The sequence below is a fragment of the Lonchura striata genome, chromosome 12, assembly GCF_050655825.1.
Source record: "Lonchura striata isolate lonStrDom1 chromosome 12, ASM5065582v1, whole genome shotgun sequence".
Taxonomy (NCBI): Eukaryota; Metazoa; Chordata; class Aves; order Passeriformes; family Estrildidae; genus Lonchura; species Lonchura striata.
In genome coordinates, this window is record NC_140714.1 from 10,855,852 (window position 1) to 10,868,826 (window position 12,975).

Below are 12,975 nucleotides of genomic sequence, written 5' to 3' on the forward strand. Positions count from 1 at the left end.
ACTTAGCTCATTTTAGCACTCTGCCTCCAAGTGCTAGGTAATAACAGGATACAAGGCAAGTGGCAGCTTTCAGCATCCAAAACAGTGTGGGTGCATCTGTGCTTGTAAAGTGGAGGGTTGCTGCTCTGGACCCCCAGTCCTGGAAATGCTGTGGTTGTAGGTGGTGGTATGAGCTCTAGGTTAGATTGAATATGGGGATTTCTCAGGGATGTGGAGTGGAGGCAAGCTAGACTAGCTGCTCTGGTGTCTGTGAACTGGCTTTGACCTACATCCTTTGAATGGCTCCCTGTTCCTGAAACAGCCTGCCTTATTCTAGGTCTGTTTGGCTTTTACCTAATTATTTGATTTATTTGATGTCCAAATGTCCCAGGGTCTACCTGAGACCTGCAAGCAGGACCACACAGAAAAAACAGACTTACAAAGGTACAAAAAAACCTATTTCATTTAAATTAAACAAGGCCATTATTGTGGTTTAATATAGGAATTGATTATTATAAGTATGCATATTGAGTTTAACAGCTTAGATTTGTATCTGTTTCATCACTGTTAATCTTTGATAAATATGTTTTTAATAATCTCTGGGTATTTATTGAACATAAAACTGTCACATGAAATTGAGAATAAGATTGCTAAAGATACTTATTATGCACTACTTCAACACAAATTCATTATTAAAAACCTTTCACTGAGGCTTACTTTTAACCACAACATAACAGATGCAGATACTGCATAGTTAATCTATAATAAATATATTTGCAATAAACTATTGATATTTAACCTGCAGTAACTGTCTTAATAAATATGATACATGGAAATGGGTTTTGAACAAGCTGCTCTTTTTTTACCTCTGTCAGTCCCTTGGAGGACGTGGGGTGAGAAGGGGGAAAGCTATGGCCTCGTCTAAGGCAGTTCACTTAACAGTCCCCTATCAGCCTTCCCCTACCCTGGTCACTGGACTCATTGCTGTTTCAATCCCCAGATCTCCAGCCCCAGACTCTTACAGGGATTTGCCATCTGATCTCAGTCCTGACTCACATTAACGTCTGGCCCCAGCCATCCCTACAGCTCTGGTGGGCTGTGCCGTACAAAGGCTGTGAATTCAGCTCCTGGTGCCTCCAGATGATGCTCTGTCTGCCCAATAGTTTTGTAAAATGGATAAACACCCCCGAGGGATCTGAAACACACAGAACCCATACCCTTGGGCAGTAAAACCACAAGCTTTGTGAGAATATGGATCAACAGAGACACTCAGATGAGGAGATTTCAGTTTTGAACTCAGCAGAGGCCACCAAATGCCTTTGACACATGAACGAGACAGGAGTCTGACTCCTAGCCACCAGAGGCAAAGGATTTGACCCACTGTGCTGTTGAGACCCCTGGGATACCTCAGAGATGTGTTTGTCATTCTTTGCATCACTTAATGACTGAGGTTAGTTGCCACAAGTCAACTACAGCAGATATGCACAAAATTTCCCTCCCAGCACTAATCAAATGGGAGAGGAGCAGAGTAATTCCTCCCTTGTCCTCTCCTCTGGGTCTTGCCCCATTTGTTATATGGCCATTCATGAGGCCCTTTAAGATTTCCTGGAGGCCACCATCCGATTCTCACATATCAGAGAGAGCCAAAGATCTCAACGTGCAACTTTTAATTGAGCTGTATCATCTGCCACAAACATGAAATTAATGGTCCTACATCATAATCATAAATTCATACATAACCCCATGCACCAGCAAATAACTCTTTGCAGTGATACTACAATGGTAAGCTGATTTGCAAGAAGTGCACGCTTCCCAGGAATCCTAATTAACCAAATTAACACCATCACTTCAAATCATGTCCCAGCAGTAGGACATTTCCGATTGGCCTCGGGCTGGAGCAAAGCAGCCAAATGAAAGCCTGACAGCATCTCTGTGAGTCCAGCAGCCTAACCCTCTACTGGGGGGAATATCTGCTGCCCATCCAAGCACACAAGGACGGGAGCAAAAGTCTCGTGAGCATTTGGAGGCACTGACCCAAAACAGACCACGGCAGTGACCCAGTGCAAGAGAGGAGCAGCTCTCAGCTCCTCATGCATTTCCTAAATCTAAGCAGCAGCATGAGGAATATCGTCCTGCCATGCTGGCTTCTTCCAGGGGGTTGTGACACTTCCAAATCCCCTCAGAGAGTGACAAATGTTGCTTTGGGTGAGTCTGCAATGGGCCTGGGGTCATGGGGCGAGGCTGACAAAAGGAACAAACTCCAGAAACCCCAAACCTGTTTCCCTGAACCCACTTGTTTGCACTGTTTTCCACTTGTGACTTGCCCAAAATATTTAGTGCTCAACACCTTTTTTTTTTTTCCCTGTTCCGGGTAGTCAGGTTTTTCTATTTCTGCCCTGAGAAAAACAAGTCACTATTTTGGGAGTATGTGGGATTCAAGCCTATGACTGTCTCAGCACTCCCTGCATGGGAGAGGAGATCCACAGCCTGTGTGCCAGAGGGACTGGCTTGTGCCTCTGTACGCATTCAGCCTGGATGGCTGGGGGGCCCAGTCCCACCAGGGTCCTCATGCTGGAGCATGGAATGGCCTCAGCTCCCCGGGCACGGGGCCAGAGATCCCATCCCTGCTCTGAAGTGATGCTCCAAAAGCTGGGCGGGGGGCTTTGGAGCTGGAGGAAAAGGAGGCTCCTACCAGAAGTGGGGTTCGAACCCACGCGGGCATGCACCCATTGGATCTTAAGTCCAACGCCTTCACCACTCGGCCATCCTGGTGGGCTCTGGCCTCTCCCCTGGCCCACCAGCTCCTCCCTGAGAGCCCACACTTCACCAAGCCCTCGGTGTCCCAACCCAGGATGTTTTCCAAGCCCAGTGACACCATTCCCTCCTCACTGCTTTCTTTAGCGCCTCCAGCAATTGATAGAACATCTCATCAGGAGAGAGCAGGTCTCACGGGCCATGAAGAATGGCACAGCCCCTGTGTGCCACCCTAGATCCTCACACAAGAACCACAGTCACTGGTGGTGATGCCAACAGGCACCCTGGAGCAGGAGGGACAACTCTGGGAGGTCCCTCCTGACCCCACTGGGGCCTCAGGGGAAGGGAGCAGCTCTGACAGCCTGGCAGCTCTCAGCCACACACAGCACACAGTTAAAGCCCTGGCTCTGCACCCCAGGTGCCACTCCTTACCCCCTCCTGTCTGCATAAGGTACTCTGCTAGTGCATCTGGCTGGGACAGACAGTGCTACAGGAAGGTCTTTATTTTTCCTTTGGGGTGAGGTGTTTCCATCATCAAGGGAGAACAAAAAAAACTCAAACACCACTATTGAAAATTCTTGGGATTCAAACCCACAACCCTCGGGCGTCCATGTGCAGGAAGTTTTTAGCCCTTAAGCCACACGAGCCTGATAAATTCTGTTTCTGAATTCAGCCGTCCTCAATCTTCTCAGGCCAGCACAGGGATGTTATCACAGAGAAACCCTGCCAGACCCTTTTACCAAAGTATTCTATCTGCTGCAGATATTCTCAGCCAGGCTGTCCTGGTCCTGTCCTGCTTCAGGGTGAGAGCAATTTCCTCCTTTCTTTCACAGAGACTGCTCATTGCTGTGCCCTGGGGTAGCTGAGACACTTGGAGGGCTTCTCATTGGCTGATGGAAAGGTGAGAGGCACCAAAAAGGGATATTTCCCGGCCTCAAAAGAGGGTGACACAGAACTCCTCAGTCTGGGGGGGGTCACCCTGGCCTCCAGAGATAATTCACAGGTATTAGGGAAAAGGCAGCAATATTGCAGACATTCCATGAGGGAATGCTGCACATCCTGGGCTCAGCGGAGGACTGGGTCAACCTATTCATATGCTGACAGGAGGAGAAAAACTCACAAGAGGGAAGAGAAACTTTCCCTTTTTACCCTGTTCATTACAGCCACAGCAATCTGCCGTGCTGGTCTGTGTGTGCAGAATCACAGCACAGCATCCCTGGATGCCTCCAGCTGCAGCACCCACATTAATATCAAATGAAGTCATGCTCACAAAGGGTGTTGTGCTCGCCAGCTCCCGAGGAATCTGCTCCTAATGAGCGACTTCAAAGCATTAATGAGCTTGCAAAGCTCTCCTCTTCGTTTACAGAGCTGGAGCTCACACGCTTGGCATTAAGACAGGGGTCACCCGTCAGCAGAGGAGAATGTGTGTGCATGTCAGCGAATATAATATATTTGTCATCCTCTAAGAAGCAAAGATTAATCATGCCCTCCCAAAAAGGAAGTTTTTTACACCACATCTGCTCTTCACAGCGTGGAGAGAAGGGACCTGCCTGCAAGGATGTCCATAACCCACACTGCTCACATCCCCAAAGAGCCCAGCTTTGAAGTTAACAACCCACCTTAACCCCTTGGGTCCAGGCTGGGAAATGCTACTTGAATTGGCAGCCCGAGGGATGAATAAAGTGGTGGAATTCTGCTCCAGTGAAGGTTTAATGCATGCATGGAGGGAGGGAGTGGTATGGATGTGTGAGAGAGCAGGCTTGACTGATGCTTCCTGCTCCGTGGCATCCATCCAGCACAGGCAGGGAAGGGAGATGCTGGCCCAGAACAGCAGGGCTGCACAATGCCTCTGCTGCTCTCTCCAGGGGCCACTCTGTCCCAGACACAAACCCCTCCAAGCCTCCCTGAGCTCACCATAAATCCTTGTGTTGAAACAGCCTCCAGTGCTTGGCCAAGAGCCCGTTTGCACCCATTTGAGGAGCTGAGCCGATCCACTGTGCTGAACTGGGGGGCAGCCACGCAATCAAACTGGGAAGGGAGCAGCCTGAGCACAGACCTGCTGCTGGGCACTGATTGCTCTTCCTCCAAAGCCCCCTGAGCCTTTCCAGCCTTTGCAGAACCCTCTTTTTGACTGGTGTTTTTGCTGATGCAGGGAGGGTTGGACGAGGTACGGGACAATGAGGTATGCGCCTGTTCTTGCACCACTGCTGCCCAAATTTCAGACAATCTCCATGTACATCCTACAGAGGCACAGGAGTGGGGGCAGCTCAGTTTCCCTGGACTGGTACAGACTTACTGTGACACATATCCAAGGGGGTCACAGGCACAACCTGACTGTATCTAAAAATTCAGCTGCTTCCCAGGGTCTGCCCTGCCTGTGCATCATCCACAAAGTTGGTTGGCTTCACCTGCACAGAGCCCTGGCTGTGTCCAGAGTCAGCCTTGCCTCTGGCAGCGTTGTAATATCAGCTGAATTACATGTACTGTCTTGGATGTCTCCTGTGCAATCCCAAGCCAGGCTGGCTGTACCTTGCTTGCAGTATCTCCACGAAATGTCAGCTTGAAGATGACACAGTGGCTATAGGCTTTCAGAACACATGTTCTGCCAGAGAAAGACAATAATGTCCTGAAGTCAGAAAGGAATCATCCTTTGGTTCAGAAACACATTGGCAATGTTAACTGGAAAGCTGTTTCTTCCCTCTTCTCCCTCCAAAGGAGATCTTCTGGCACTTGGTCTCTATTCAGTAGATCTATGTTTAATTTCAGTTGGCTCTGGGGGCAACTCTGTCCCACATACTACTAGTGCAGCTAAAGAGTGGTTGATTGGTAATTAATAAAAAAATCCAAAGCCTTAAAGTTAAGAGCAAAGTAGAGTAAAAAATGACACTTTGAGGGATTTCAGGCTGAAACTGCTCCATATTAAAGTGGAGGCAAAAATATTCTCAATATCATTGCTTTAGAAACTAGTTGGAAAAGGGGAAAAGTGGGACAGGGTTCTCATCTGTGGTCCTCTTGTGCCCTTCCCCTGCTATGAAAGAGCTCAGCACTGAGTTCCCTTTGGAGCTCTCTGACTCCAAGCTTTGGCAGCCCTACAAGGGTCATCTTAGGCTAAGCATGATTTGACTGCTTAGCTCCACCTTGTGCCATAGTCTTTGGGGGAAACTTCATTATAGATGTGTTCATGTAGAAATTAATGGGGAAGCTCTTAGGACTTTGTAAAAATATACTACTGATGTCCTTCATGATTGGAATCTACCACATTTTGATATTAGCTGGAGTTCATTGACAAAAAGAAGAGTTGAACAGCATTACTATTTAACTGGGCCTCAGTAGATTTAAGAACAAACAGGCAAGAAAGCACTGAAGATCACTCTTGCTCCCTGCCTTTTCTCCCTCTTGAGAGGCAATTCAGCCTATCTTTGTATTCACAGGACTTTTGCTATAGGCTGGCTAGAAAATCCATATTGTATTGCTATGGGTAAAGGCTTATACTCTGCAGAATTTGACATGATGCCCTGCTGCTTGTTGGTGGAATTCAGCCCCTGTGAAACTACAAACCTTATGGTGCTGTGTACCTCCAGAGGAAAGTTTTTCCATGTGGCTTGCAAATACTGGTGTTTGGCCAGAAAACCAAAGACCACTTACTGTGGGCACACAGACTTGATTAAACACCAGTGGAGTTGTGCAATTACGGGAGGTTATTTATCCCAAAGGTAAAATAAGTCTTCTTTCTTGAGTAAATTCTTAAAACAACAACAACAACAACAACAACAACAACAACAACAAAAAACTCCATCAAACCAAAAGCAATGCAGCTACCAGAGCTAAAGTAGTAAGTCACAGACAATAACAGATTTGCCTACTTTCTCCTTCTCAGGAATGCTGTCCCAGATGTTTATAATTTTCCACAAGGTATCACTACCCTAAATTATTCTCCCAGTTTTTTTCTGCAAATATTTGTTGGACAACAGGGAGTTTCTCAAAAAATTAATCTTGAGGGTTCAAAGCAGCCTGGCTTTGCAGCATTGTTTCTGCTTTGATTGTGAGTGGGCTTGTGAGGAGATGTCAGGAATGAACAGTAATGGTTCAGCATTTCAAAGTCATCAGCCACCCATATTCAATTGTTCCTAAAGATGTTCTGGACAGGATGCACGAGTGGTTCATCAAGACTTCACCTTTTTTCAGTCTGAATTAGATTTTGTGAGACCATCATGGGCACATCTCTTCCTGTCGATGTTCTGTGTGTCTTCCAAACAGAGAAAATGAGTCACAGCTTTGCAGAAGGGAAAGCTCAAGAACACATCAAGAATCACAGTGCTGTGGTACTGGTGCCTCAGATGCTGAGTGCCCAAACCATGGAGTCATAAAAGGACCTGATGCAAATAAGACATTTGCTGCATGTTCATCTGTTCTTGCCAATGCAGTCAGCTTTTCTACAGTCACTGCAGAGAGAGAAACTTGGCCAGTCCTGACTTGAAGCACACTCTCCCTTCCAGCCCCACTCTCCATGCCTGCATTTCAGCATGTATTGATCACCAGAGGTGTTTAAACCAGGCTCTATAAGGGCATTCCAAAATCACACAATAAAAACTTATGTGTTACTTTTGGCTGCCTTTTCACATGACAGAGGAGTCAGCTCTGGTAAACAACAGCTCAGTGGAGAACTCCATCCCTTCTGGAACCATAACTTAGGAAATACTGCAGTAACTCTCCTCTGTATATCAACCCAGGGAGGAAAATGAGGTGACTGAGTTACATGTGGACAAACACCAGTAGAAGAGGTTCACATTTGTCAAAAAAGTCTCCTACAATTATTCACATACCTTGGACAAAAGTGCTGGAATGAATGGGAAAAACCTTTTGCTCTCCACCTGCAGCATCAGCAGTGCCCACTCCTGCTTGTTAGCACAGCAGGGAAGCGTGCAGGCGACAGATCACATCCCAGATGTCAAGGTGCATCTGCCTGAATTCCTAAAATGACATGTGTTCTTTAGCCCAGAGCTTGGCTGCAGGCTAAGAGCTAAATTTGATGTTCTCTGCAGCTAAAACTTCTTCAAAAAACATTCCGGGTTAATTAGGGAAGGAAAATTTTGGCTGCAGTCTGTTCAAGAAGATTGACTTGGGAAATGGTATGAAAGTCGTGGTTTTTGCAAGAGCAAAGAGAAATAACAGACTCATTTCTAAAAGCCCTGCACCTAAGAACTTCAGAAAAGTGCAGAACTTCACTGAAATACAATAAAAGGGATTGCCTAAAAGCAGAACATCTCCTTTGGCTCCACGTACCATCTCTCAGAGGCACCACATCATTCCTGCTGCTCACAAACCAGCATCTGCCTCCTTTTAATAGTTTTATTTTTAGGCTTATCATATTTAATTCTCCCTTTTTCCTTATGTAAGGTGCTTGGAAAGGCTGCAGTGTCAAACAATAATTACATCAGAGAAAATTTAGAATCCACAGTGTAAAAATGAGCCTGCTCTTGACAAGTGAATGGACGTAGGAAGTGAGGGGATACCGTTTCGTGGAAGAGAGCGCCCAGCTGGCAGTGTAGCAGCATCTCTGGTGGGCTGGGGCACCCATCCTCAGGGGTGGGCAGGCTCAGCCTGGAGCACATCAGTTCATGCCTACACTAGTGTGGGATGAGATGCAGGAGCTTGTTCAGGCAGTGCTGTCAGTGCCTCTCCCCAGGAGCAACCTTGAACTAGGCTTAAAATGCAGTTTTGCCATCCACTTTCCACCCCTGGGTGGGCTCAAGTCTATGTGCCTATCTATAGCTGTAGCTGCACCTCAGCTAAGGATCAGGCATTCCTGGGGCCCCCATGACCACCACTATGCTGCTTATATTAGAACTGAAAGAAGGAAAAGATCTGTCTGCTTCACCCAGTCTGTGTTTCTGAGGGTATGGGTACCTACATCAGGCAGCATTCCAATACCTTTATAACTTATTCCTCACCATATGTGCTGAAGTAACTGGACATATATCTGCTCTGCTAAATTAAATTGTTTTAAAGTTAGAACTCAAACTGACACAACACCGAATCTTGGACTATGCCCAAGGATTGCCACTGCCAGGGTGTTAAAGGAGCTCACTGGTGATAATCTCCAAGCACCTGCATTTGTGTTTTCCAGCAAATAATCAGATTAGAGTGAATTTAATCTTCCACCCATGAAAGGAATGTGGAAATCACTGATGACTGAGACTGCTGTGGGTGACCAAAAATTCATAGGAAGACCAGGAAAATATTTTCCTCTCTAAAAGAGAGCATCACTTGCCTTACAGTGGATTCCAAATAGAAATATTAAAATGCTGACAGGTATCTGCTATCTGTCATGCAATGTCTAAAATCAGGTTGTGGAGAAGAGTAGGTGTATAGAGTGAGCTCACACATAGTACATACAAGAAGTTTTCTGGAGATAACAAGTTTATGGAATATATATCTTTTTCTCCATATGGGTTCCCAGCTGGACTTCTTTGCTGCCTTGGAAGAGACCAACTTGCTAAAAACATCAATAATGTCAAAATTCAGGATTGTCCTAATTAGATGTGAGCGTTGAAGGGAGCTGCCAAAGGCTGAGCACTCACCTGCTTCTGTGAGCTTACCCCTGCCTGCCAGGGGACACCACGACTGTGGCATTTCAGTTTCCATTTGTTGCCTCATGACTCATGCTCATGCTACCAAGTAAAGGGAAAAGAGGCTTATGAAAGAGAAGGATGGGGGTGAAGGAGGGCAGACCTGTGAAGTTCAACAGCTTCAGATCCAAGTCAGTCTTCCGTCTAGCATTTGAAAGAATTTTGCTTTAATTTTGCTTTTCCTGATCCATTTCATTCCCATCAGCTGGCTCCTGTCCTTCTCATCCTTTGCTTCTCCCATGGAACAGAGGCCTTTGAGGGGCAAGGCCATCTCCAAGAGGAACTGGCCACCAGGAGAGCGTACAACACAAGAAATCTGTCTCAAATCACATGGCTGGTGGCTTCCTGGGAAACTGGAAAAGAAACTTCTGGAGTTAAAAAATTAGAAAAAAAAAAGCAGTTCTTCAAATTTATGCTAATTTGCTGTAACTATGATATTTTTTTACACTTTGTTTTCAGAAGAGCCACAGTGAAATGAATACTACAGCCCTTCTGAACATCAAGCACTTCTCTCCAATGGCTTCTTTCAGAACTTCTGATCATAAACAGTCAGACAAACTCTAACATATTTCATTCTTAATTTGCTTCCTTTTGGTTGGACTTTCTTTTGTGTTTGGGGTTTTTTTTAAGTAAGATATATCCTTTCTTCTAGGATTTACAGCCTGAGTTTGTAACAATTAGGCAAAGTAAGCCATGTGAAGATTTTTTATGATCTGCTTTAAACATAAAGTTTTGGAAAGTAGACAATGAAATTATTATTATTTTGCTGAACAGCTGTGCTAAAGCACAGGGGAAAGACTGAAAAGACACTACTATTTGTTTATTTGGCTTTCAATAGCTATGACAAAGCAAATAACAGCTTTGGTCTTGGTCCACAATTGAGTTAATTGGTAACACCTCCTATTGTACATCCTAAAAAACTCCTAATTAGCAGCTAAGCACAGGATAAACTAGGTAGCATGTGTTAATTTGTGTTCCTAGAGGACAGGCCAATACATAACAGACAGCTAACTGGAGATCCAAAGGCATCGGATTTAAAGTGTACACATGCAAGAAGGGATGTGTGCATGTGTGTGCAGTTCTGTCCCACCCTGTGTCTGTACAGCACCCAGCACGAGGGGCTGGGCTCCCTAATGCATTCTCTACTCAACTGGGACCCAGCCTTAAAACTGCAGAGATTCTTTTCTGGGGACTTCTGCTGCCTCCAGCATTCTCTGGGTCAAGGCCTGTTGGGAAATGTTTGCCACTGCCTTCCCTGGTTCATTTCAGAGATTCCCTCTGAATCCCAAAGGATTCCCTCTCTTTCATTTATTGTTCAAGCCCCTCAACACTGCAGGAAAGTACTCAGAGAACCGGGGGAAGAAATGGTCCAGATATGAGCAGTGAGGGCATGGGGAAAGTAAATGCAGTTGTGCAAATACCTGCTCTGTAAAAAGAATGTTTCTGGGGTCAGAGCTAGAAATCATACACTGAGGCCAGCAATTCAGACATCCAAGGAACACACTGAGAAACGTGGGAGCAGAGGCATGGGGGTGAGACAACAGTTTACACTGGAGTGAGCAAGCACAGTCAGAGTCCTTTAACATATGTCTGCAATACAGGCCCAGGATCAGGGCTCAATCTCTTGCCTGCCTGATGATCCCCTAAAATGAGTTCATGCATCTCAGTCCATCTTTAGTTTACTAAAAGCCTGCAGCACCCATCCTTGGCAGGACAGCTGGTGATGCTGGGGAACACCTCACCAACACCAAATGGGAAGATTGTTAACTCCAAAAAGTAGCAGCTGTGTTTCAGTCCTTAGCAGCATCTGGGGCACTTAAGGTTGATGGATAAAAGCATGAGGCTGTAAGACTGGCGCTCAAAAACTTGCTGGGTGCAGAAACAGAGGACAAGACAGTGGCAGAGCATTTTCCTGAAATGCAACATTAGTCCTCCTGTGGAGATGGATGAGGGAGAAGTTTTGTAGCAGCTGTCCATGCTGCCTTCTTTCTGCTTTCTTTCTCTAAAGCACTAACATGGACAGGAGGGTGTAGTCACTTCCTCCTGTCCGCCTCTTGAGGCAAAATTTTGGCAACTCCTGTACAGCTACATCGAGCTGGATGTGAGAAGCAGGGAGATAGTGACACACTGCCCAGTCTCTCACGAGTGACTAAGCCCAGCACAGGGATGGGAACACAGCAGTCTTGTACCCAGACTGGTGGAGAAAGACAAGACATGCTCCCCCAGGGGAAAATCTCTGTTGGATGCAGGTATCTCCCTCCAGCTCTCTTGCCTTGCAGGTGAAACACAACTGGTGCTGTAAGGCCAGCGAGTGTCGAACAAAAGCCCTTCTTTCAGTGCTCTCTGCTCTTCTGTTTGCTCCATGAGGCAGATTGCTGTCTCTTATTAACTAAACAAACAAGCAGCAAAAGTTGAGCAGAACGGAAACACACACACAGCTTGTCTGCAAATAGAGACAAACGCCTCCATCGCATGGCTGCACCCAGCTGTCTGGCTGTTACCTGCTTAAACAGCTCTAATTTCGCATTAAGGTCAATGCAATCAGAGCCTCTCCTCCCAGCTGGAAAACCTGGCTAATGAAACACTCAGGCTTGTGTTGAGTCCACTTCAATGCATCAGCAGAGCTTTTTGAGGAGCTGAGGTGGGTGCCCTGACCTGTCTCCCACAAGGGTGACTCTCCAGCCCAGGATGCAGGAAAGGGCTGAGCAGGGGGTATCTGCAATCTCCTGCTGAAACGATGGGGCACTTCCAGCTTTCAACCAGGGCATTCTGCTGCCTGAATAATCCCACACTGATGAGAGAGTGTGGAGAGCAGAGCCCTGCCCAGGTCTGTGCTCCTTTCTCCTGAGTACTCCAGCTGGCTCCACTTCTAGCAAATGGTACTTATCCAGTTTATGCATCCCTTCCCTCTATCATTCACACAGTGCCCTGAAAACATACACGGGCTGAGTAAACTGTCTTTATATCTTGTCTGAGGGCTTTGATTTTGAGCCTCATTTTTTACTCTTCCGTTTCTTTTAGCTTCTCCTTTCCAAACACTGGAGCTCCTGACCAAGTTTTGATGAAGTCCATGAGGGTGACAAACAGCTAGACGATGACCACCTGTATGTAGGAAGCTTTTTGACCTGATCTACGTTCTCCATGTTGCTTAAGACAAAACTAAAAAAACAAACAAACCAAACAAAACACCCTTAGTCTTTCATGCCTTCAAAGTAACTGTTCTGAGGATAATTTAAAGTATTGAGACATTGATTCACTAAACATTGTTGGCCTGCTTATATGTGGAGCTGTCTCTTTGATCTTCTCCAGCATTGTACACTCGATATCCTGCTCCCATGAGGCAGCAGGGACAGCAGCCCTTTCAAGACTTTCACAATATTGTGACTTACATTTTCTGTCCGTGGAATCACCTCTACTTAAGACACTGCTTTCTACTGGATTCAGGGGAATCTTTGAGAGCCCTACAATATATGCAAAACCAGAAGTTATTCTTGGATCGAGAAATTATTATACCAGCACCTCTAAATTGCTTTTAGCGGCTTTCTGTGCTGCCTCAGGCTCAGAAGTGCTTAGTTTACTGACAAAAATCATAGACTCGTACACATTGGAGATG

The 12,975-nt window shown here is 46.0% G+C and overlaps 1 non-coding gene across 1 annotated transcript; it reads right to left on the minus strand.

The window, feature by feature from the left end:
• Positions 1–2,668: 2,668 nt before the first annotated feature.
• On the minus strand, positions 2,669–2,751 carry TRNAL-UAA (transfer RNA leucine (anticodon UAA)). The gene has a single exon. It is a non-coding gene; the product is annotated as a tRNA-Leu (tRNA).
• Positions 2,752–12,975: the final 10,224 nt, after the last annotated feature.